At 48.1% G+C, this 26,609-nt stretch overlaps 1 pseudogene; it reads left to right on the top strand.

Annotated features, from left to right (window-relative positions):
- The window catches only part of LOC147119023 (uncharacterized), a 53,361-nt pseudogene that overhangs the window by 20,968 nt on the left and 5,784 nt on the right, over positions 1-26,609 (top strand).

Raw genomic sequence — 26,609 nt, 5'->3', positions numbered from 1 at the left:
CGTCCACACACAGAACACGTGTACAGTTTCTCTCTGCTGCGAATGGTGCTTTTTGCTTCCATGTTCTGAGGCCGGTGATATTCAGATCCGATGAGTCGAGTGACTCTGTCAGATCTTGATGTGATGTTTGGTTTGAGCTTACAGTCTGTAAATCCTCCCCTTCTAATGCCCTGTAAAATTAATTTAAAATAGGGAGCATGAGAGAGAACCCACAAGAAAACAAAGGGAGGTTGTGAAATTGAGCTCAATGAACCTGGTCATTTGTGGGGCCGGCATGAAAAAAAAGTGGCCATGAAAGCTGCTGGATTGTCATAAAAATCCAACTGGTTCACTAATGTCCCTCAGGGAAGGGAATTCGCCACCTGGTCTGGGCCTACACACGACTCTGGCCTCAATGGGAGGAGTGAGAGAGAGGTGGGAGTGGGAGGGGTCGAAGGAAAGGAACTTTATACATCTGCAACTCGACCAGAACTTTGACAGAACCTCCAAAACTCGCAACCTCCACCACCTAGAAGGACAAGGGCAGAAGGTGCATGGGAGCACCATCATCTCCAAGTTCCCCTCCAAGTCACACACCATCCTGACTGAGACATATTCATTGTTGCTGGGTCAAAATCCTGGAACTCCTTACCGAACAACATTGTGGGAGTACCTTCACCACATGGACTGCAGCAGTTCAAGAAGGCGACTCACCGCCCCCTTCTCAACGGGAAACTGGGGATTGGCAATATATGGTGCTCTTGCGAACGACGCCCACATCCCAAGATTTAAACCGAGCTCCGAGAGCGGGAGAGGCGGACCTGCGAGAGGAGAGGCGGGAGAGGCTGAATTAAACCGAGCTCCGAGAGCGGGAGAGGCGGACCTGCGAGAGGAGAGAGAGAAGTAAAAAGTAATCTAAGTGTGACATCACCAGAAAGCAGGTAAGTGATTGGTTGGTGAGTATTTCTCTCTTTCTTGCTTTTTTCCAAACTTAAATTTTTTGGATTATAGTTTCTAAGGTCTCTGTTGTGTAGCTGGGACTGCTTGTAAACAAGGGCCCTTGAGTATATCATTTAATTATAGAGTAATTGGTGGGATTGATTTGATTTAATTTAATTTGAATTAATTAAAGGGTAAGTCATGGCAGTACAGCTCGGCGCCGTGGTATGCTCCTCCTACACTATGTGGGAAATCAGGGACACTTCATGTGTCCCTGACGACCATGTGTGCGGGAAGTGTATCCAGCTGCAGCTACTGGCAGACCGCATTGCGGTGCTGGAGCTGCGAATGGATACATACTGGAGCATTCGCGATGCTGAGGACATCGTGGAAAGCACGTTTAATGAGTTGGTCACACCACAGGTAAAGGCTGCATATAGAAACATAGAAGATAGGAGCAGGAGTAGGCCATTCGGCTCCTCGAGCCTGCACCACCATTCAATGAGATCATAGCTGATCATCCAAATTCAGTACCCTGTTCCTGCCTTCTCTCCATATCCCTTGATCCCTTTAGCCTTAAGAAATATATTCAACTCCTTCTTGAAAATATTTAATGAATTGGCTTCAACTGCCTTCTTTGGTAGAGAATTCCACAGGTTCACCACTCTCTGGGTAAAGAAATTTCTCCTCATCTCTGTCCTAAATGGCTTACCCTTTATCCTTAGACTGTGACCTCTGGTTCTGGACTCCCCGACCATCGGGACCGTCCTTCCAGCATCTAGTGTGTCTAGTCATGTTAGAATTTTATAAGTTTCGATGAGATCCCCTCTCATTCTTCTAAACTCCAGCGAGTACAAGCCCAATCGACCCAATCTCTCCTCATACGCCATTCCTGCCATCCCAGGTATCAGCCTGGTGAATCTTCACTGCACTCCTTCCATGGCAAGAACATTCTACCTCAGATAAGGTGACCAACACTGCACACAATAATCAAGATGTGGTCTCACCAAGGCCCTGTACAACTGCAGCAAGACATCCTTGCTCCTGTACTCAAACACTCTCGCTATGAAGGCCAACATACCATTTGCCATCTTAACCGCCTGCTGCAACTGCATGCTTAACATAAGAACATAAGAAATAGGAGCAGGAGTAGGCCAATCGGCCCCTCGAGCCTGCTCCGCCATTCAATAAGATCATGGTTGATCTGATCCTAACTGCCAATCCACTATCACAGAACCATCTCCTGAATCTAACAGAATTAGACACACGAAATAGGAGCAGGATCAGGCTACACGACCCCTGGGCCCACTCCGCTACCCACAGGGCCATGACCGATCCGAACCTAGACTCATGTCCAAATTTCTGCCCGCTCCCCGTAACCCTTAATTCCCTTTACCTCTAGGAAACTGTCTATTTCTGTTTTAAATTTATGTAATGATGTAGCTTCTACAGCTTTTTGGGGCAGCATATTCCATGGACCTACCACCCTCTGAGTGAAGTAGTTCCTGCTCATCTCAGTTTTGAAAGAGCAGCCCCTTATTCTAAGACTATGCCCCCTAGTTCTAGTTTCACCCATCATCGGGAACATCTTCCCTGCATCCACCCGATCCAACCCCTTCACAATCTTATATGTTTCAATAAGATCGCCTCTCATTCTTCTGAACTCCAATGAGTAGAGTCCCAATCTACTCAACCTCTCCTCATATGTCCATCCCCTCATCCCCGGGATTAACCGAGTGAACCTTCTTTGTACTGACTCGAGAGCAAGTATGTCCTTTCTTAAGTATGGACACCAAAACTGTACGCAGTATTCCAGGTGCGGTCTCACCAATACCTTGTACAACTGAAGCAATACCTCCCTATTTTTATATTCTATCCCCCTAGCAATGAAAGCCAACATTCCATTGGCCTTCTTAATCACTTGCTGCGCCTGCATACTAACCTTTTGAGTTTCGTGCACCAGGACCCCCAGATCCCTTTGTACTTCAGTACTTTCCAGTTTCTTGCCATTAAGATAATAACTTGCTCTACGATTCTTCCTGCCAAAGTGCATAACCTCACACTTTCCAGTATTGTATTCCATCTGCCAAATCTCTGCCCACTTACTTAGCCTGTCTATGTCCCCTTGCAGGTTTTTTATGCCCTCCTCACTCACTACTTTCCCTCCCATCTTAGTATCATCTGCAAACTTTGATATGTTACACTCGGTCCCCTCCTCCAAATCGTTAATATAGATTGTAAAGAGTTGGGGACCCAGCACTGACCCCTGCGGAACACCACTAGTTACTGATTGCCAGTCTGAGAATGAACCATTTATCCCAACTCTCTGCCTTCTGTTAGATAGCCAATCCTCTATCCATGCCAGAATATTACCCCCAATCCCGTGATTTTTTATCTTAAGCAATAATCTTTTGTGTGGCACCTTGTCAAATGCCTTTTGGAAGTCTAAATACACTACGTCCACTGGTTCCCCTTTATCCACCCTATATGTTACTTCCTCAAAGAACTCCAGCAAATTTGTCAAACATGACTTCCCCTTCATAAAACCATGCTGACTTTGTCCTATTAAATTATGATTATCCAAATGTCCTGTTACTGTCTCCTTAATAATGGACTCCAAAATTTTACCTACCACAGATGTTAGGCTAACCGGTCTATAGTTTCCAGCCTTCTGTCTACTGCCCTTTTTAAATAAGGGTGTTACATTAGCAGTTTTCCAGTCTGCCGGGACCATTGCCGAGTCCAGGGAGTTTTGGAAAATTATTACCAATGCATCCACAATCCCTACCGCCACTTCCCTCAAGACCCTAGGATGTAAGGCATCAGGTCCAGGTGATTTATCCGCCTTGAGTCCCATTATTTTACCGAGTACCACTTCCTTAGTGATTTTGATCGTGTTTAGCTCCTCCCCCCCTTTAGCCCCCTGTTTGTCCAGTGTTGGGATATTCTTAGGCCTAGAAATTGAGTTTTGGCTTAGCCAGGGCTTTAGCGCCGGAAGTTAGTGCCGGCGCTAAGTCCCCCTGCGCGCGCCAAAAATTCAGCAGGGCCGCGCCCAAACGGCTGCCGGCGCTACTGAAGGGTCTTTGCGGCGGTAAATCGGCGCTAACTGCCGTTTCGCGCCGCAATTCCGGCGCTGCGGCACCCGATGCGGTGCGGCAGGCTCGGGAAGTGCAGGCCTCCTCCTTCCCTTAAGGAGGAGCTGCCTGCACCCGATCGCGGCCCGCGAAAATCTTTTAAAAAATGAGCCCGGCACCTCGGACAAGTGCCGGGCTTGCTTCTGTTCCGGGGGGGGGGGGGGGAAGTCCGGGGAGGGAGCTGCGGCCAGGCGGCCGGCGGGAAAGCGGCCGGCCGCCGCGGGGCCTTTAATGCGCCGGCGCAAAGATTCGTAAGACTCTGTTGCCAGAGTCTTAGTTGCGGCTGTCACGGGCGAGGCGGCCGCAACTGAATTTCGGCGCTGGGGCCCGTCGGCATGGCAACCGGGACGCTGCGCACACCGATGACGTCATCGGTGCCGGCGCAGCGCTACCGGTCTACCGCGGCGTAAGGGCCCCAGGCAATTTCGGCGCCGGCGCCAAATGCAGCGCTAGGCCCTCTAGCGCCGCAAAATCGGCGCTAAGGGCACTCAATTTCTAGGCCTTAGTGTCTTCTCCTGTAAAGACTGATATAAAATATTCATTCAGTGTTTTTGCCATCTTCATATTTCCCACCATTAATTTCCCGGTCTCATCCTCTAAGGGACCAACATTTACTTTAGCCACCCTTTTTCTTTTTATATAACTATAAAAACTCTTACTATCTGTTTTTATATTTTTTGCAAATTTACTTTCATAATCTATCTTCCCTTTCTTAATCAATCTTTTGTTATTTTTTGCTGTCTTTTAAAGTTTTCCCAATCCTCTATCCTCCCACTAGATTTGGCTACCTTATATGCCCTTGTTTTTAGTCGAATACTATCCTTAATTTCTTTACTTCGCCACGGATGGCTGCCTTTTCTTTTACACCCTTTTCTTCTCAGTGGAATATATTACTTTCAGTGACTGGTGCACAAGGACACCCAGGTCTCGTTGCACTTCACCTTCGCCCAATCTATTGCCATTCAGATAATAATCTGCCTTCCTGTTTTTGACACTAAAGTGGATAACCTCGCATTTATCCACGTTATATTGCATCTGCCATGCTTCTGCCCAATCACCCAACCTGTCCAAATCATTCTGGAGTTTCTCGGCATCCTCCTCACAGCACACACGTCCACCCTGCTTTGTGTCATCTGCAAACTTGGAGATATTACATCTAGTTCCCTCGTCCAGATCATTAATATATATTGTGAATAGCTGGGGTCCAAGGACCGATCACTGCGGTACCCCACTAGTCACTGCCTGTCACTCAGAAAAAGAGCCGTTTATTCCAACTCTTTGCTTTCTGTCTGCCAACCAGTTCTCTATCCAAGCCAATACCTTGCCCCCAATCCCATGTGCCTTAATTTTACACACTAATCTCTTATGCGGGACCTTATCGAAAGCCTTTTGAAAGTCCAAATACACCACATCCACTGGTTCTCCCTTCTCTATTCTACCAGTTACATCCTCAAAAAATTCCAGTAGATTAGTAAAGCACGATTTACCTTTTGTAAATCCATGTTGACTTTGTCCGATCCTGTCACTTTTTTCCAAGTGCTCTGCTATTACATCCTTTATAATGGACTCTAGCATTTTCCCCACTACCGATGTCAGGCTTACCGGTCTGTAATTCCCTGTTTTCTCTCTACCACCCTTTTTGAACAGTGGGGTAACATTAGCTACCCGCCAATCCATGGGTACTGTTGCAGAGTCTATCGAATTTTGGAAGATGACCAGCAATGCATCTACTATTTCTAGGGCCACTTCCTTAAGTACCCTAGGATGTAGATTATCAGGCCCTGGGGATTTATCGGCCCTCAATACCATCAATTTCCCTAACACCATTTCCCTACAAATACTGATTTCTATCAGTTCCTCCCTTTCATTTGACCCTATGTTCCCCGACATCTTTGGGAGGCTATTTGTGTCCTCCTTTGTGAAGGCAGAACCAAAGTATGTATTTAATTGGCCTGCCATTTCTTTGTTCCCCATTATAAATTCCCCTGATTCTGACTGCAAGGGACCTACGCTTGACTTCACCAATCTTTTTCTCTTCACATATCTATAAAAGCTTTTACAATCAGTTTTTATGTTCCCTGCAAGCTTACTCTCATACTCAATTTTCCCTTTCTTAATTAATCCCTTTGTCCTCCTTTGTTGAATCCTAAACTGCTCCCAATCCTCAGGTTTACTGCTTTTTCTGGCCAATTTATATGTCCTCTCCTGGGATCTTATGCTATGCCTAATTTCCCTTGTTAGCCACGGTTGAGTCACTTTTTTGTTTTACTTTTATGCCAAACTGGGATGAACAAATTCTGTAGTTCATCCATGCGATCTTTGAATGGTTGCCATTGCCCATCCACCGTCAACCCTTTGAGTGACATTCCCCCATCAATCCTACCCAACTCGCACCTCATACCATCGTAGTCTCCTTTATTTAAATTCAGGACCCTAGTCTCTGAGTCAACTATTTCACTCTCCATCTTAATGAAGAATTCTATCATATTATGATCGCTCCGACCCAAGGGGCCTCGCACAACAAGATTGCTAATTAATCCTTTCTCATTACATAATACCCAGTCTAAGATGGCCTGCTATCTGGTTGGTTCCTCGACATATTGGTCCAGGAAACCATCCCGTATACACTCCAGGAATTCCTCCTCCATAGTATTATTACTAATTTGGTTAGCCCAATCTATATGTAGAGTAAAGTCACCCATGATAACTGCTGTGCCCTTATTGCACGCTTCTCTAACTTCCCGTTTAATACCATCCCCGACCTCCGCATTATTGTTTGGAGGTCTATATTCCACGCCCACTAATGTTTTCTGCCCCTTGGTATTTCTCAGTTCTACCCATACAGATTCCACATCATCAGAGCTAATATCCTTCCTTTCAATTGTGTTAATCCCCTCTTTAACCAGCAATGCTACCCCACCTCCTTTTCATTTTTGCCTATCTTTCCTGAATATTGAATACCCCTGGATGTTGAGTTCCCAGCCTTGGCCACCCTGGAGCCATGTTTCCGTAATCCCAATCATATCATATTCGTTTACCTCTATTTGTGCAGCTAATTCATCCACCTTATTACGAATGCTCCTCGCATTAAGACACAAAGCCTTGAGGCTTGTTTTTTTAATGCTCTTAGATCTTTTAGAATTATTATTTACTGTGGCCATGTTTGATTTAAACCCTTGATTTCTCTGCCTGCCACTTTTGTTTTTCTCCTTCCTGTCTTTTTCTTTTATCCTTGTTTCCCTTTCCTCTGTCTCCCCGCTCAGGTTCCCAACCCCCTGCCATTTAAGTTTAAACCCTCCCCCAGAGCATTAGCAAACACTCCCCCTAGGACATCGGTCCCGGCCCTGCCCAGGTGCAAACCGTCTGTTTTGTACTGGTCCCACCTCCCCCAGAACCGGTTCCAATGTCCCAGGAATTTGAATCCCTCCCCCTTGCACCATTCCTCTAGCCACGTATTCATCTGAAATATCCTTCTATTTCTACTCTGACTAGCACGTGGCACTGGTAGCAATCCTGAGATTACTACCTTTGAGGTCCTATTTTTTAATTTACCTCCTAACTCCCTATATTCAGCTTTTAGGACCTCATCCCGGTTTTTGCCTATATCATTGGTAACTATATGTACCACGACAACTGGCTGTTCACCCTCCCCTTCCAAAATGTTCCGCAGCCGCTCTGAGACATCCTTGACCATTGCACCAGGGAGGCAACGTACCATCCTGGAACCTCGTTTGCAGCCGCGGAGACGCCTATCTATTCCGCTTACAATAGAATCCCCTATCACTATAGCTCTCCCCCTCTTTTTCCTCCCGTCCTGTGCCAGGAAGTTGGCTGCTGCTGCCTTCCCCTTGTAAGCCAAATTTAACGCAGAAAAGTGCGAAGTGATACATTTCGTTAGGAAGAACAAGGAGAGGCAATATAAACTAAAGGGTACAATCCTAAAGTGGGTGCATGAACAGAGAGACCTGGGGGTATGTGTGCACAAATCGTTGAAGGTGGCAGGGCAGGTTGAGAAAGTGGTTAAAAAAGCATACCGGATCCTGGGCTTTATAAATAGAGGCATAGAGTCCAAAAGCAAGGAAGTTATGATGAACCTTTATAAAACACTGGTTCGGCCTCAACTGGAGTATTGTGTCCAATTCTGGGCACCGCACTTTATGAAGGATGTCAAGGCCTTAGAGATGGTGCAGAAAAGATTTACAAGAATGGTTCCAGGGATAAGGGATGAGGGACTTCAGTTACGTGGATAGACTCGAGAAGCTGGGGTGGTTCTCCTTAGAGCAGAGAAGGTTGAGAGGAGATTTGATAGAGGTGTTCAAAATCATGAGGGGTCTGGACAGAGCAGATAGAGAGAAACTGTTCCCATTGGCGGAAGGGTCGAGAACCAGAGGACACAGATTTAAGGTGATTGGCAGAAGAACCAAAGGCGACATGAGGAAAAACTTTTTTATGCAGCGAGTGGTTAGGATCTGGAATGCACTGCCTGAAAGGGTGGTGGAGGCAGATTCAATCACAGCTTTCAAAAGGAAATTGGATAAGTTCCTGAAGTAAAGAAATTTGCAGGGTTACAGGGAAAGGGCGGGGAGTGGGACTAGCTGAAGTGATCTTGCAGAGAGCCGGCACGGGCTCGATGGGCCGAATGGCCTCCTTCTGTGCTGTAACCATTCTATGATTCTATAAAATATTAGAAAGTTTGTGCCACAGAAGCACAGGGTTTATCTGCTTTTATTGATGAATTTAAAAAGTCTCTATTAAAACCTGAGCCAGTGTGTTGTGAGCCAAAGAGCCTTGTGTCCAATAAGGGGAATAAAGGCCCACAGCCTCCCCTGGCCCCGGGCCCTGAACAAGGGACTGGAGAAACTCGCTGTCCTGCGGATCAGACAATCAGCCAGCGCTAGTCTCGCCCCTCGGGCTCCCCAATTGGTTGGAGGACCCGCCGCCGGCTCGCTCCTCCAGCCCCGCCCCGCTCGCTCCCTATTGGTCGGAAGCTCCTGTCAATCAGGCCGTGGGCCCGGGTCACGTGTCCCCGAGTAGATCACGCGCTCCGTACAACTGACTGCGCTCGGTCCAGAGCCTCGTGGACTCTCAGGTTTTTTTATATCTCTTTATTCTCTCCCGATCCACCCCTCCCCCCCACCCCGCGCGATTCTCCACCCAATCGGAGTGGAGAAAACTCACTTTGCATCACCGATCGCGACTCTGTAACCGACACCAAGACCTTTCCCCGGAATGCCCCGCGCTGACTCCGTCCGACGGGATCCAAGTGCGCAGGCGCAGCTCCGAGTGGGGGAGGGGGGTTGGTGTCCTCTGGGCATGCACGGTTGTTACCCTTGGTGACCGGGAGGGGTCGCTGTGCCGGACTTGGCCAAACCGCCATTCCGTGTGCGCATGCGCGGACTCTCGGCTGTCAATCAACCAACAGCCAGAAGGGATCGCTGGTGAGACCAGTGAAGAAAGAAACACTTGCATATATATTGCGCCTTTCACCACCACCGGACGTCCCAAATTCTGAACAGACAGTACTCGTTTCCCTGGAACATTCTTTCCTCTTTTGCCGCTCCTAAGCTATAAAACCCTCGTCCCACACACTCTCTCATCGCATCATCCTCGCTGTTTGAAATCCCCATTTATCGCAGGCTCGGATTTTTCTCCATTTAGGAGCATAAGAACATAAGAAATAGGAGCAGGAGTGGCCATTCGGCCCTTCGAGCCTGCTCCACCATTCAATGAGATCATGGCTGATCTTCTACCTCAACTCCATTCAACGGCCCTATCACCACATCCCTTGATGCCCTTACTGGTCAGAAATCTATCGACTTCTGTTGTGAATATACCCAATGACTGAGCCTCCACAGCCCTCTGGGGTAGAGAATTCCAAAGATTCACCACCCTCTGTGTTAAGAAATGTCTTCTCATCTCAGTCCTGAATGGCCGACCCTTTATCCTGAGGCTGTGGCCCCTGGTTCTAGACTCCCCAGCCAAGGGAAACATTCTCCCAGCATCCACCCGATCAAGCCCTGTAATAATTTTGTATGCTTCAATGAGATCCCCTCTCATTCTTCTGAATTCAAGAGAGTACAGGCCTAGTTTACTCAATCTCTTCTCCTATGACAGTCCCGCCATCCCAGGAATCAATCTTGTGAACCTTTGTTGCACTCCCTCTATGGCAAGTATATCCTTCCTTAGGTAAGGAGACCAAAATTGTACACAGTACTCCAGGTGTGGTCTCACCAGGGCCCTATATAATTGGAGTAAGCCTTCTTTTGTCCTGTACTCAAATCCTCTTGTAATGTCAATCAACCATCAGCTAGAAGAGGTCGCTGGTGAGACCAGTGAAGAAAGAAAGAGTTGCATTTCTATAGCACCTTTCACCACTACCGGACGTCCCAAAGTGTTTTACAGCCAATGAAGTACTTTTGAAGTGTAGTCACTGTTATAATGTAGGAAACGCAGCAGTCAATTACCGCACAGCAAGCTCCCACAAACAGCAATGTGATAATGACCAGATAATCTATCTTTTTATGTTGATTGAGAGATAAACATTGGCTCGGAGACTGGGGATAACTGCCCTGCTCTTTCCCACATTACAACAGTGACTACTTCATTGTAGTACTTCATTGGCTGTAAAGCACTTCAAGACATCTGGTGGTCATGAAAGGCACTATACAGGTAGACTATCCTTTATCCGAAAACCTCGGGACCAGCCGAGTTTCGGATAAAGGAGAATTTCGGATTTCGGAAGGTGGGTCGGCGGGGGTCCGCGGGGGGGGGGGTCGGCGGGGGGTCGTGCGCACGACTTACGCTGACGCTCAGCGTAAGTCAGTCGGGGTCGGCGGAGGTCGGGGCCGGCGGGGGGGTCGGCGGTTGTCGGGGCCGGCGGGGTCCGTGGGGGGGTCGGCGGTTGTCGGGGCTGGCGGGGTCCGCGGGGGGGTCGGCGGTTGTCGGGGCCGGCGGGGTCCGTGGGGGGGTCGGCGGTTGTCGGGGCTGGCGGGGTCCGCGGGGGGGTCGGCGGTTGTCGGGGCTGGCGGGGTCGGCGGTTGTCGGGGCCGGCGGGGTCCGCGGGGGGGTCGGCGGTTGTCGGGGCTGGCGGGGTCCGCGGGGGGGTCGGCGGTTGTCGGGGCTGGCGGGGTCGGCGGTTGTCGGGGCCGGCGGGGTCCGCGGGGGGGTCGGCGGTTGTCGGGGCTGGCGGGGTCGGCGGTTGTCGGCGGGTCCGCGGGGGGGTCGGCGGCTGGCGGGGGCCGCGGGGGGGTCAGCGGTTGTCGGGGCCGGCGGGGTCCGCGGGGGGGTCGGCGGTTGTCGGCGGCTGGCGGGGTCGGCGGTTGTCGGGGCTGGCGGGGTCGGCGGTTGTCGGGGGGGTCGGCGGGGGGTCGTGCGCACGACTTACCCTTTATCCTAACTTCCGCAACCGGAACCCTCTAAAAACCTTCGTTTTTTTCGTCCAGCGTAAGTCGTACGCACGACTTACGCTGAACGAAAAAACCTTCGGTTTTTAGAGGGTTTCGGTTTTCGGAAGTCCGGATAAAGGGTAGTCTACCTGTATAAATGCAAGTCTTTCTTTCTTGAAATTGTGCCATGGGATCTTTTACATCCACCTGAGAGAGCAGACGGGGCCTCAGTTTAACGTCCCATCCGAAAGACGGCACCTCCGACAGTGCCGCACTCTCTCTGCACTGCACTGGAGTGTCAGCCTGGATTTTTGTGCTCAAGTCTCTGGAATGGGACTTGAACCCACAACTTTCTGACTCAGAGGCGAGAGCGCTACCAACTGAGTCACTGGCTGACACTAAAGGACAAGCAGTTCTGACGAAAGGCCATCGACCTGAAACACTTACTCTGTTTCTGTCTCCACAGATGTTGCGGCTCTGCATGCGCGCCCGATGTTCCAACCGCGGGGTTTGTGCGCTGAGCATGCGCATTGTGGACCGATTGGGACGGGCGATTGTGGAGCAGGAGGGAGAGCGCGGGGGCCATGAGCATATGCGCGGGACTCAGCGTCAACAGAGCGCTTTCTGGAGCGCGGGGGCTTGTGGGTATTACAGCCGCCATTACTGCTGATCCTTTCAACCAACCTGTGCAGCAGCTGGAGCCTGAAAATCAGCTTCACTTCCCCTGGGTTCGGAAAGAGGAAAATTAAACAACAGTTTGCCTCTGATCCTTTTCTGATCTCAATTTACAGGGTTATAGAAGTGGAGCAGTTACAGGCGGGAAGCTCAGACCAAACATCACGTCAAGATCTGACAGAGTCGCTAGATTCATCCGGACCTGAATATCATCGGCCTTTGCACATGGAAGGAGAAAGCAGCGATTGCAGCGATGACAAACCGCACACATGTTCAGTGTGTGGACGAGGATTCAGCCGATTGCCTGACCTGGTGAGACACGTGCACCGTCACACCGGGGAGAAACCGGGTAAAGGTGGGGACGGCGGGAAGGGATTCAGTTCCCCGTCTGCATTGGATGTTCAACGGCGCAGTCACACCAGGGACATTCCGTTCACCTGCTCCGTGTGTGGAAAGGGGTTTGTTCGTTCATCCCACCTGCAAACACACCAGCGAGTTCACACTGACGAGAGACCATTTCAGTGTTCTAACTGTGGGAAGAGCTTTAAAAGCCCCGGGGAACTGAAGCGACACCAGCTTGTTCACACTGATGAGAGGCCGTTTAACTGTCCTGACTGTGGGAAGAGCTTTAAAAGCCCCCGGGATCTGAAGGAACACCAACGAGCTCACACTGATGAGAGGCCTTTTAACTGTCCTGACTGTGGTAAGAGCTTTAAAAGCCCCCAGGAGCTGAAGGGACACCAGCTTGTTCACACTGCGGGGAGGCCATTCATCTGCTCCGTGTGTGGGAAGGGATTCACTCGGCCCTCCAACCTGCTGGTACACCAGCGAGTTCACACTGACGAGAGACCTTTTAAATGTTCTGACTGTGGGAAGAGCTTTAAAAGCTCCGGGGAGCTGAAGCGACACCAACACCTACACACTGGGGAGAGGCCGTTCACCTGCTCCGTGTGTGGGAAGGGATTCGCTCAGCCCTCCAACCTGCTGATACACCAGCGAGTTCACACTGACGAGAGACCCTTTAAAAGTTCTGAGTGTGGGAAGAGTTTTAAAAGCCCCCGGGAGCTCAAGCAACACCAGCGAGTTCACACTGGGGAAAGGCCGTTCACCTGCTCCATGTGTGGGAAGGGATTCACTCAGTCATCCACCCTGCAGACACACCAGCTTGTTCACACTGACGAGAGACCCTTTAAATGTTCTGAGTGTGGGAAGAGTTTTAAAAGCCCCCGGGAGCTCAAGCAACACCAGCGAGTTCACACTGGGGAGAGGGCATTCACCTGCTCCGTGTGTGGGAAGGGATTCACTCTGTCATCCCACCTGCTGTTACATCAGCGAGTTCACACTGGAGAGAGACCATTCACCTGCTCCATGTGTGGGAAGGCATTCACTCAGTCATCCAACCTGCTGGTACATAAGCGAGTTCACACTGACGAGAGACCCTTTAAATGTTCTGACTGTGGGAAGAGATTTAAAAGCTCCGGGGAGCTGAAGAAACACCAACACCTACACACTGGAGAGAGACCGTTCACCTGCTCTGTGTGTGGGACGGGATTCACTCAGTCATCCCACCTGCTGGAACATCAGCTTGTTCACACTGACGAGAGACCCTTTAAATGTTCTGACTGTGGGAAGAGCTTTAAAAGCTGTAACATCCTTAAGAGACACCAGCGTGTTCACACTGATCATAGAATCTAACAGCACAGAAGGAGGTGATTCGGCCCATCGTGTCTGTGCCGGCTCTTTGAAAGAGCTGCCCAATTTAGTCCCAAACCCCAGCTTTATCCCCAGAACTCTGCAAACTAGTCCTCTTCAAGTACATGTCCAATTACCGTTTCAAAGTTCCTGTGGAACCTGATTCCAGCATCCTTTCAGATGGTGCGTTCCAGATCTGAACAACCCTCTGTGTGAAAACAATTCTCCTCATTTCCCTCTAGTTCTTTTAGCAACTATTTTAAATCTGTGACCTTTGGTTACTGACCCACTTGCCAGAGTGAACAGTTTCTCCCTACTTGCTCGATCAAAACCCCTCATCATTTTCAACACCTCTATTAGGTCTCCTCTTAACCTTCTCTGCTCTAAGGGGAACAATCCCAGCTTCTCCAATCTCTCCACATAACTGAAGTCCCTCATCCATGGTACCATCCTGGTCAACCTCCTCTGCACCCTCTCCAAGGCCTTGACATCCTTCCTAAAGTGTGGTGCCCAGAACTGTACACAAGACTCCAGCTGAGGCCAAAACCCTGCAGCTGTACAAAACCCTGGTTAGACCACACCTGGAGTACTGTGAACAGTTCTGGGCACCACACCTTAGGAAGGGTATATTGGCCTTGGAGGGAGTGCAGCGTAGGTTTGCCAGAATGATACCCGGGCTCCAAGGGTTAAGTTACGGGGAGAGATTACGCAAATTGTGTTGTATTCCCTGGTCTCCTCCTGTCCTATGTTCCTCACTAGTGATTTGTAAAGGTTTAGTGTAACTTCCTTGTTTTTTTATTCAATGGCCCTATTTACAAAGCCAAATATCTCATACGCTTTCTGAACCGCCTCTCCAACTTGCCACGGCACTTTCAAAGATTTGTGAATATGGACCCCCAGGTCCCTCTGCTCTTGCACCCTCTCAAAATAGTCCCATTTAGATTATACGGCCTCTCCCTGTTGTTTCTCCCAAAGTGCATCACTTCACACTTATCCTCATTTAATTTCATCTGCCTTGTGTCTGCTCATTTCACAGTCTGTCTCTGTCCTTCTGAAGTCTGCTACTACTATGCTCACTATTTACAACGTTGCCAAGTTTTGTATCATCTGTAAACTTCAAACTTGTACACCTATACCCAATCCAGGTGATTTATATATACAGGAAACTTTGTGCCATCCGGCACCCACGGGACCGAGCTGCTGCCATTGCCTAAAAAGTGCCGTACTCTCCAGAGTTAATGTTGAGAGATACGGAGATTCTTATCTCCGTATTTGACAACAAACACTGTTGCTTAGCAACAGCTTCTAAACACTCGGGTGTGGCCCTAAAGCTCTGTAGCTGAAGCTGTTGCTATAGCTACAGACCTTGCACAGCTTGACTGTTCAAACAAAGCAAAAAAAACAAACAAAAAGAATAAAAAACGGCTGCTGATTTTTGTCGGTGGCTCCAGATTGCCGGATAGCTCACCTCCGGATAGCACAAAGTTTCCTGTAACAAGAAAAGCAGTGGTCCTAATCCCGACCCCTGGGGGAACCCACTGCATACTTCCTTCCAGTCAGAAAAACATCCCTCAGCACTGCTCACTGCCTCCTCTCCCTTAGCCAATTATACCCAAATTACCATCAGCCCTTTAATTCCCTGTGCTTCTATTTTCCGAGTAAGTCTCTTGTGTGGTACTTTATCAAATGCCTTTTGAAAGTCCACATATATAACATCTACTGCACTACCTTCATCAATCCTCTGTTACTTCATCAAAGAACTCAATCAGGTTAGTCAGACACGATTTACCTTTAACAAATCCATACTGGCTGCCCCTTATTAACCCATGCTTCTCCAAGTGAGAATTAATTTTGTCCTTGACAATGTTTCCCTCTCCCCTTTTCTAACAGGGTGTAACATTTGCAATCCTTCAGTCTTCTGACACCACTCCCATATATCTGAGGGAGATTGAAAGATTGTGGTCGGAGCTTCTGCTATCTCCACTCTAGCTTCCCTCAGCAATCTAGGATGCATCGCATCTGGACCGGGTGACTTGTTAACTTTGAGTGATGACAACCTATTTAGCACCTCCTTTCTATCCATTTTTATCCAATTTCTCTACTCCCCCCTCCTCTACTGCGACATTAACTTCACCCTCTTATTTTGTGAAGACAGATGCTAAGTACTCATTCAGTACCTCAGCCACACCCTCTGCCTCCGTATGATGAGCTCCTATTTGGTCCCTAATCGGCCCCACCATTCCTTTAACTATCCTTTTACTTTTCATATGTTTATAAAAGATTTTTGGGTTCCCTTTTCCGTTACCCACTAATCTGTTCTCGTATTCTCTCCCTTGTGTCAGCTGTGTCTCAGTGGGCAGCACTCTCTAGGTGGGAGGGGCTAGGAGTGAGCCAGGTGTGACTGGTTGCCTAATTGCAGCTGGGTGTTGGAGGGAGTTTTGTAAAAAGTTGGTGGAGGGTTTTGTTGTGTTGTTTTCAGGTTTTAGGGCCTTTTTGGCCCATAAAAAACAGCCAGATGGCTGCTGAGGGGTCCGGAGTGCCGGGCCCCTCAGGGGACAATATTCCCGAGAGGAATTTAATTAGGGAAGAAACTGTGGTGGGAAAGGGAAAAAAAAGGCCCAAAGATTTGGGCCGGGACCTCAGGAGGTTTGATAAAGAAAATACGGTGGTGGTGGTGCAATGTGAAGATAAGAAGATTCGAGCCTGGGATATAATCCAGGCGGTTCATGAGGACTGTGGTGAAGGAAGCTGTTTTGCCTGCCGACCAAAACCAAATGTGGGATTTGAGGTGACGGTCAATGGCCGCGAGGAGGTGGAAAAACTGCTGCTCAGTCTGAAAGTTGGGGAGAAATTTTTGGAGGTGGCTCTGCTATATTCAGAGGAGGTGGTGGTTTCATTTTTGAACTTACCTGTGTACATCGAGGATGAAGTGCTGAGCAAAAAGTTGGAGTCGTGGGACATTAAAATCTGTTCTGAAATAAAGAGGAGGTACTATCCGGGAACACGGGTAGCAGATGGAAACCGGTATGTAAAGGTGCGGTTCCCAGAGGGGGTGAGGTCTTTGCCGTACAGTATGAAGTTCGAGACACTGGAAGGAGTGCAGTACTTTCGTGTGCTGCTCAATAGCCAAGTAAAGGTGTGTTACTATTGTCTGGGACATGACCATCTCGTAAGAAACTGTCCTGATTTGTATTGTTACAATTGCGGTGAGTCGGGACATATCGCGCGGAGCTGCAAGGCGGAGAGCTGTGGGGTGTGTCACAAAGGCCCCACCCGCTGTGAGTGTGTGGCAGAAGGGAGCGAAATGAGTGATGAGGAGATGGGAGAAGGAGCAGGAGAGGAGTGTGGAACGGCCGGAGGTGCGGTGCAGTCAGAGGACACAGCTGGTAAAATGAAGGAAAAAGGAGCACAGGAAGAGGCAGAGGATGGCGGAGCGGAGATTGAGATGGAGATGGCGGAAAACACGGCGAGTGCTATGGAGGAGAACAAAGACAGCAACGGGCAGCAAGGGTCAAGTGCAGACTCGAGCCTTCGTGCAGTTCGGCTCCCCCTGGGGAGTCTGGTGTCTGCGGGGGGAGAGGAGGCAGGAGCGGGGTGTGTGGTGGAAGTGAGAGCTCCGGGGAAAGGCGGGGAGTCGGATAGTTTGGTGAGCGGGAGGGGACAGGGCGGGCAGAGGGTGCAAGAAGCAGGAGCCTTAAAGGGACAGCAGAATGGGATCGGCGAGATAGAGACGTCAGAAGGGAACAACTTAGGTGCGCCATTGTCCCATGGAGTGAGGGAACAAGGTGCAAGGGTCAGAGGTGATGTGGTCGAAGGGAGCAGCACATCTGACGGGGAGCAGGATTATGTATCTGATGGGGAGCAGGCACAGGGGGTTGCAGAAGAGCTTGAGAGTGAGGAATTAGAGGGGGACAGAGACATGGAAGTCGGGGATGGGAAAGGGAAAGGTTAGTGAGGGGCAGAAGGAGGGAGAAAGGGCAGCTCCTGGGTCCAAACTTAAGGCAAGGAAGAGGCTGAAACAGCAGGGAGGGGTCAAACAGGAGGTGAAAAAGAGCCGGAGGCTGCAGGAAAAAGCAACAGCTGTCCAAAAAGTTGAGAGGGAGCATGAGCGGGTGGGGAAGAGCCAGAGATTAAATGATGGGGAGATTATCAGGCATACTTCCCTTCTTTGGAGCCATGATTACATTGGTCTCGATTAATGTGAACGGACTGAGGGGTGAGCAGAAATTGCAGCAGTTGTTGCAGGGTTTAAAAGGCACGGACTTGTTGTGTTTGCAAGAAACCTTTTGGGATGAGGATATTCTAGAAAGAGTTCAGAAGGTTTGGAAGGGAGAGGTGTTTGCAAGTTGTGCAAACAATAACCGTAGAGGGGTGGCTGTTTTGGTGAGTCTGTCCATAGTAGAGAACGTTGCCTTGGTGGACAAGGACCCTGAGGGGAGATTTTTATGGCTAAGGGTAAAAATGGAGGGATTTAATTGTGATCTCTTTAATATCTATGCACCGAACGACCATTGCAAGCGTCGCGAGTTTTTTCAGGGGTTATTCACTGAAGCGGCAGAGGTGGAAAATCCTTGTATAGTGGGGGATTTTAATGTATTTTTATCTTGGATGGACATTTCAGCCCAGATGACCTTTAAAGATGATAACTCCAGAGGGATGACTGTAAAAATGATGGCAAATTTAAATTTGAGAGACTTATGGAGGGACCGGAACCCCATAAAAAGGGAGTTCTCCAGAGCAGGTTGGGTGGGTGATGTTTTAAAACAGAGCCGAATAGATTTTGTGTTAATGCAGGAAGGGTTAAGTTCGGAGGTGATGGAGATTTATTATAAAAAAGTATTTTTTAGTGATCACTCGGCTTTGGTTCTTAGAATTAGGAACAGCAGAGTTAAGATCGGTTCAGGGGTGTGGATTTTAAACAATCAATACCTGAAAGAAATTGCTTATAAAGAAGGGATTATAAATATAATAAAGAATGCTCGGAAGGAACTTTTGTTCTTGAAAGAAAGAAGAGTTTGGTGGGACAATTTCAAATATGAGGTTGTTATGGGAAAAAGAGGGTGGCAGCTAACCGGCATTGAGAAGAGAATATAAACAAAAGGTTTACGGATGTCTGTAAAGCAGTTGACAGAGGGGATAAGGGAGCTGAGACTAAGTTCCGGGTGCTAAAGGAAGAGTGGGAATTATTGCAAGCTGAAAAATGTAAGGGGGCCATTCTCCGTGCAAAGGTTAGAGATGCATTGGAGGGCGAAAGATGCACTAGATATTTTCTAGAGCAAGAGAAGCTGCACCAGGCTGATACCTGGGATGGCAGGAATGACGTATGAGGAGAGATTGTGTCGATTGGGCTTATACTCACTGGAGTTTAGAAGATTGAGAGGGGATCTCATCAAAACCTATAAAATTCTGTCAGGCCTGGACAGACTAGATGCAGGAAGGATGTTTCTGATGGCCGGGGAGTCCAGAACCAGGGGTCACAGTCTAAGGATAAGGGGTAAGCCATTTAGGACTGAAATGAGGAGGAATTTCTTCACCCAGAGAGTGGTGAACCTGTGGAATTCTCTGCCACAGAGGGCGGTGGAGGCCAGTTCATTAAATATATTCAAGAAAGAGTTGGATATATTTCTTAAGGCTAAAGGGATCAAGGGATATGGGGAGAAGGCAGGGACAGGGTACTGAATTTGGATGATCAGCCATGATCTCATTGAATGGCGAAGCAGGCTCGTAGGGCCGAATGGCCTACTCCTGCTCCTATCTTCTATGTTTCTATGACAGAGATTATCGTTAATTGAGGAGTTGAAGGTTGGGGAGAAGATCATTCATGAAAGTGAGGAGATTTTGGAGGCGGCTAGCAGCTTCTATCAAGAGCTATATACAAAAGAAGACATTTCCAATTTGGAGATGGAGAAGGTTACTGCTTTTATTGAAGAGGGTTTAAAGGAGGATGAGAGAAGCATGTGTGATAAAGAAGTAGGATTAGCGGAAATAAAAGTAGCAATAAGTGGAATGAAGGGGGGGAAAAGCCCAGGGTCCCATGGACTAAGTGCAGAATTTTATAAGGAATTTTTTGAGATTTTAAGTCCATTGCTCTTAGAAGTTTTTAAGGAAATTAAAATTGAGGGAAGCCTGGCCCCATCTATGAGGAAAGGTATCATAAGCTTAGCTTATATAAAAATAAAGGGGATAGGCAGGATCTGAAGAATTGGAGGCCCATCACACTATTAAATGTGGATTATAAGATCTTGGCGAGGGTTATGGCAAATCGTTTGAAGGAGGTGTTACCGGAGGTAATGTGGCCCTCTCAGTCCTATGGAGTCATAGGCCGGGACATCGCAGACTCTGTGGTCTCAATCCGAGATGCGATAGAGCTCATGGAAGAGAGTGGGAGGGAGGGTTATGTATTAAAGATAGAGCAAGAAAAAGCCTTTGATAGGGTCTCTCATGAGTTTTTATTGAAGGTTTTGGAAGCACTTGGTTTCAAGGAAAATTTCATTCAGTGGATAAGGATTTTTTATTCAAACATGTTAAATGTAATGGTTTTTTATCCAAGTATTTTCCGATACAGAGATCAGTGAGACAGGGTTGTCCCCTGTCCCCATTGCTGTACACATTGGTAGCAGAACCATTAGGTTACATGATGTGAAAGAAACAAGGTGTAGTTGGGATTGTGGTACCCTGTTCTGGGCTGGTGTCGGTGATACACCAATATGCAGATGACACAACCTTAACATTGAGAAATGGGGAGTCAGTGAGGAAAGCTATGGATGTAGTGGAGGAATATTGTAGAGCTTCAGGTGCCAGAGTGAATTATAGTAAGTCCCAATGCCTGGTTGCAGGGAGGGGTAGGGGGGAATGGTTGGGGGAATGTCCCTTTAAGGTGGTGGAGGTTTTGGAAGTTCTGGGGGTGCATATGGAGTGCAAGACAGACAGGGAAGAAGTGGATCGATTAAATTGGGAACGAAGGTTATGAAAATTAAAAAGATTTTGGGAAGATGGGCAAGAAGGTGGTTGAAAGTGCAAGGAAGAGCGACAGTGGTGTCTGCTCTCCTGCTATCTAAGCTATGGTACTTATTGACGGTGGAGGATATTCCTGAGTGGGCAGGAAAGTCCATCCGAGAGGCTTGTGTGAGGTTTTTATGGGAAGGGAAACCAGCTTTGATGGCTTACAATACCATCATTGGACGGAGAAATCAGGGAGGACTCAATTTCCCAGATATTGATTTGAAGAAAAAATCCTTTAGAATCAAATGGGTGAAGAGATTTCTTCAGAAGTCAAATACAAGTTTTTGGAAAAGTTCTTTTGAGCATTTTTTAAAACGAAGTGGGATAGGAGGGCAGGGGATATTGTATATGGAATACAATAATATGTTTTTGAAATCGATTAAACTTCTCCCTAGGTTTTATAAGGGGGTTGTAGAGACTTGGGCTCAATTTTTAAAAAGTGTGTGTAGTGTATGTACCTTGAAGAAGGAACTATATTCTGCAGCCCCTGTATACTGCAGTACCAGCAGTGACCACCCCTGTATATAAGCCTGTGCAGTAACTTTGTATAGTAGTTCCAGTTTTGTCTCCATTCAGTAAACACCTGTTATAACCAACTCCTGCAGTCCGTGTCTCAATTACACACGGACGTTACACTGGCGATGAACAGATCCGAACTTACCTACAGTTCTGCACCACCTCATGGGGATCCATCCCTGAAGCGAAGTTGTTAGAGGTCGAGGCCAGAAGGAAGAAATCCAAAAAGAAAAAAAAAACAAACAGAAGAAACGGGCGTCGACCGTGGGTAACCGCCCTCTGATTCATCGAATTCGAAGATTTGCAGGAGAGGCTGTCGAGAGCTGGGCTTGGTTATCCAGTCTATGGTGTTCCAGCTAATCGGGCTGGTGGCAGGTACTACACTGATCCTTCCTGGGCTGCGGCGGGCTAGAGCTCGATCGGGTGGCTTTTCAACGGGGCCGAGCAGCGTTGTTGGGAAGAGGAGCGAGAGAGGGTGGAGCACACAGGGCGCGGCCGGTGCTACGAAGCCGGGCAGCGTACAGACCCGAGAAGAGGGAGGAAAGTGTCCCATAGGGTCTGCTCTGACGACGGGAACGGTAATTAAAATAAAAGAAATTAGAAGCGCAGAAAGCCGCGAGGAGCTGCAGTTTGCCACGGGGACCGCGGAGAGCGGCATTGGCAGCAACGCGGGGGGGGGGGGAAGTGCGTGAAGACCATAGGGCGTCGCCATCAAGGCATAAAAACGCCAGCAACAGCGCTAGCAGCAGCGGAGAAGACAGAAAGCGCGGGAGGCGCCATCTTAATCCAGCGGGGAAGAAGGCAAAGCGCAGGAGGCGCCATTTTGTTCAATCGGGGAAGAAGGCAAAGCGCGGGAGGCGCCATCTTAGATCTCCAAGATGCCGAAGACTGGCAATATCACTGCCTTCGATAATGATATAGAAGACTGGACCACGTATGTGGAAAGAGTCGAAGTATATTGCAAGGCAAATGAAGTAGCCGATGAGAAAAAGGCATCGGTACTACTAAACTTAATGGGCACAAGAACGTACGGCCTATTGCGGAACCTGATCACTCCAGTCAAACCGATGGCGAAGAGTTTTAACGAAATTGTTGATATCCTACAGGAACACCTAAATCCTACACCGCTGCTGATCGCAGAAAGATTTAAATTCCACAAGCGAAATCAGCATAAAGGTGAGAGCAATGCTGATTACCTTACGGAACTACGCAAGCTATCAAAGCACTGCCAGTTCGGAGCAGGACTGGCAGATACCCTATGGGACAAATTTGTCTGTGGACTCCTGAGTGAAGGAACCCAGAAGAGGTTACTCTCAGAGAAAGAGCTGACGCTAGATAAGGCTTTCAGCGTGGCAGTGTCGTACGAAGCAGCAGCAAGGGGAGCTGCGGAAATACAGCAAAAGCCACAGGAATACGGCACCCACGAAATGACATGGGGGTTTGAAAAATGTTATCGCTGCGGCAGAACAACCCATGACCAGAAGGACTGCTGGTCCAAGGACAAAACATGCAGGCAATGCGGAAAGATGGGACACATTGCACGAGTTTGCAAGTCCGGGAAGAAGACTAACGACAACAAAAAGACTACTAAGGAAAAGTACAGGAAAGTACAAAAGATGACAGACAGTAGTTCCGAAGACCAGAAGAGCGATAGTGAATCCGGGAACAAGAGACTAAGCTGTCTCAAACTACACAACGTAATCACAAAAGAGGATCACCGAACCATTTGGGTCACCCTCACGATAGCAGGGTCCCAAGTCAAAATGGAATTGGATACAGGATCAGCCCTGACCGTCATGAATCGACGAGACTACGAGCGGCTATTCTCACACATACCCTTGAAAGACACATCCATTGTCTTGAAGACATATACGGGGCAGAAAGTATACCCCAGAGGGAAAATAAGGGTGCCTGTCGAATACAACGGCAAGGAAATACAGAAATTGTATCTGTACATACTGCAAGATGGTGGACCACCGTTATTGGGACGTGAATGGATCAGAAAGATAAGTTTAGACTGGCACTCCATTCAGGCACTGACGGTGGCTGGTAAAAAGGATGACGACGTCACACCTGGACGATTGTCAAAAATCTTGGCTAACGTTAAAGAGGTATTTCAACAAGAACTGGGAACTCTTAAAGGCATAACCGCCTCGATAAAAATAGAAGAGAATGCAATTCCCAAGTTTTTCAAAGCAAGACCGGTACCGTATGCAATTCGCCCAGCCGTCGAGGCAGAGCTGGAGAATCTGAAGAATGCAGGCATGTTAACTAAGGTAGACTGGAGCGAGTGGGCGACACCCATCGTTCCTGTCATGAAGAAAACGTTAAACAATAAGTCTGAGGAGCCAAGGAAGGTTCGCATCTGTGGGGACTTCAAGGTGACTGTGAACCCAGTCCTTCACACAGTACAGTATCCTCTTCCGAGGATAGAAGATATTTTCACTTCACTATCTGGAGGGAAATGTTTTACAAAAATTGACCTAGCGCAAGCATATTTGCAGATGGAGGTTGAAGAATCCTCTAGGAAATATCTCACGATAAACACTCACAAAGGTCTTTACCAGTATAATCGACTGGTATTCGGAGTTGCATCATCTCCGGCTATATGGCAAAGAGCGATGGAACAAGTCCTGCAAGGGATTCCGGGGACTCAGTGTTACTTGGACGACATCTTAGTGACGGGTGAAAATGACAGTGAACACCTTGCCAACCTAGAGCAGGTGCTCGCTAGACTAAGAGAACATGGGCTACGAGCCAATCGCCCCAAGTGCAAGTTTTTTAAGAAACAAATATCGTATTGTGGCCACGTGATTGATGAAGAGGGGTTACATAAGTCCCCTGACAAAACTGAAGCGGTAGTTAAGGCTCCAGCGCCTGAAGATGTGTCGCAACTGAGGTCATTCGTCGGATTGGTGAATTACTACTATAAGTTTTTGCCGAATTTGTCCACAATTCTGCACCCACTGAACGCCCTGCTACAAACTGGAGTAGCATGGAAATGGAGCGATGAATGTAAGCGGGCCTTTCAGGAGTGTAAAGGCCTAATCACTTCAAGAGAAGTATTGGCTCACTACAAACCATCACTACCGATAAGACTGGCGTGTGATGCGTCTCCCTACGGCGTTGGAGCGGTACTGTCACATAAATCCCTTGATGGTTCAGAGAGGCCGATAGCTTTTGCGTCACGCTCGTTAACTGCAGCCGAGCGTAACTACGCCCAGATTGACAGAGAGGCCCTCAGCCTGGTGTGGGGGGTGAAGAAGTTCAATCACTACCTGCACGGTCAGAAATTTACTCTACTAACTGATCATCAACCTCTTGTCTCCATTTTCAACCCTAAGAAGGGCGTCCCGATAATGACAGCACAACGGCTACAGAGGTGGTCCCTTTTCCTAGGGGCACACCAATATGACATCGAGTACAAAGGAACTAAACAGCATGGGAATGCTGATGGATTGTTGTGCCTACCGTTGCCGATGGTGGAAGAAGCACCTGCAGTGGATCCTGTGGAGATATTCCACTCGACCATAGTCGAATGTCTACCTGTGACGAATGCAAACATAGAAAAGGAAACACGAAATGACCCGACACTCTCCAGGGTCTATGATTTAACGGTGAAGGGATGGCCAGCACATGGCGAACCACTGTTGCCAGCATTCTCGCCGAGAAGAGAACAGCTGTCAGTGTGCCGAGGAACCTTGATGTGTGGATCCAGAGTAGTAATTCCACCCAAATTGAAGGATAGAGTGCTCAATGAGCTTCATGAGGGTCATCTGGGAGGGGTAAAAATGAAGAACTTAGCCAGAGCGTTTGTGTGGTGGCTGGGAATCGATAGAGAAATCGAAGAGATGACCAAGAGCTGTACAGGATGCCAGAAAGTCCAAAACGCCCCACCACAAGCCCCTCTACATCCATGGGAGTGGCCCTCATCTCCATGGCAAAGGGTGCACATTGATTTTGCTGGTCCATTTATGGACTCGATGTTTTTAATTGCGGTGGATGCACATTCAAAGTGGCCAGAGGTAATAAAAATGTCCTCAACCACCACAGAAAAAACTATCACAGTCTTACGAACCATATTCGCCAGAAATGGGCTGCCTGAACAGATTTGCTCCGACAATGGACCACAGTTTGTGTCTGAAGAGTTCCGGAGGTTCTTAAAGAACAATGGTGTTAAGCATTACACATCTGCCCCATATCATCCAACCACCAATGGATTGGCTGAGAGGTTCGTTCAAACATTCAAGAAGGCTATCAAGGCAATGTGTAATGAAGACATACCCCTACAACACAAGGTGGATAACTTCTTGTTTGCCTACCGGAATGCGACACATGCGGTTACCAATCAAACTCCAGCCATGATGTTCTTCAATTGAAGACTAAGATGCCGCTTGGATTTGGTTAAGCCAGACATCAGAAGAGATGTGGAGAACAGGCAGTTTCAGAATATGAATGAAAGGCCAACCAGGAGTTTTAAGATAGGTCAACCAGTTTTGGCCCGGGACTACCGCACAGAGAAATGGCAGCCAGGAACGATCTAAACATGGCAAGGACCTCTAATGTATACCGTGGACGTTGGAGAGAGCATTGTAAGACGCCATGCTGACCAGATTCTAGAGTCACTGGAAAACGTCAAATCTACACCACGATCCTATACACCTGGTGATGAAACCGAAGTACCAATTGCATCTACCTCAGAATCGGTGATATTGGAAGCAGACGAACCAAACAACGACGTTGATCCCGAATCAACTTTGCCAGAAGAACCTGATACCCCAAAGAGGCGTTATCCGGACAGAATCAGGAAGCCTCCTCAAAGACTGAATTTATAATTGATTAACTTCAGCTAATGTATATAGCAACTGTAATTGTAAATATGTTATTTAATTATTAATCGAATGTTATGTACTGTTTAGCTAAAAGGGGAGGCATTGTAGTGTATGTACCTTGAAGAAGAAACTATATTCTGCAGCCCCTGTATACTGCAGTACCAGTAGTGACCACCCCTGTATATAAGCCTGTGCAGTAACTTTGTATAGTAGTTCCAGTTTTGTCTCCATTCAGTAAACACCTGTTATAACCAGCTTCTGCAGTCCGTGTCTCAATTACACACGGACGTTACAGTGTGCAGTTTATGCTCAAGGGGGCTGAGGAATTTTTAGAACAGCCCTTATTTTTGAATAGGTGGGTCAACATCGAAGGAGAGGTTTTATTTAATCAAGCTTTTATAAAAGCTGGGATTATATCTGTGAAAGATGTATTATACGAGGTGATTCCAGGTTGG

This window comes from Somniosus microcephalus, chromosome 4, assembly GCF_052327205.1.
Source record: "Somniosus microcephalus isolate GS21.2 chromosome 4, FLI_Smic_1.0, whole genome shotgun sequence".
NCBI classification, from domain to species: Eukaryota; Metazoa; Chordata; class Chondrichthyes; order Squaliformes; family Somniosidae; genus Somniosus; species Somniosus microcephalus.
The sequence above is the reverse complement of the archived record's forward strand: the minus strand, read 5'-3'. Positions and strand labels throughout refer to the sequence as shown.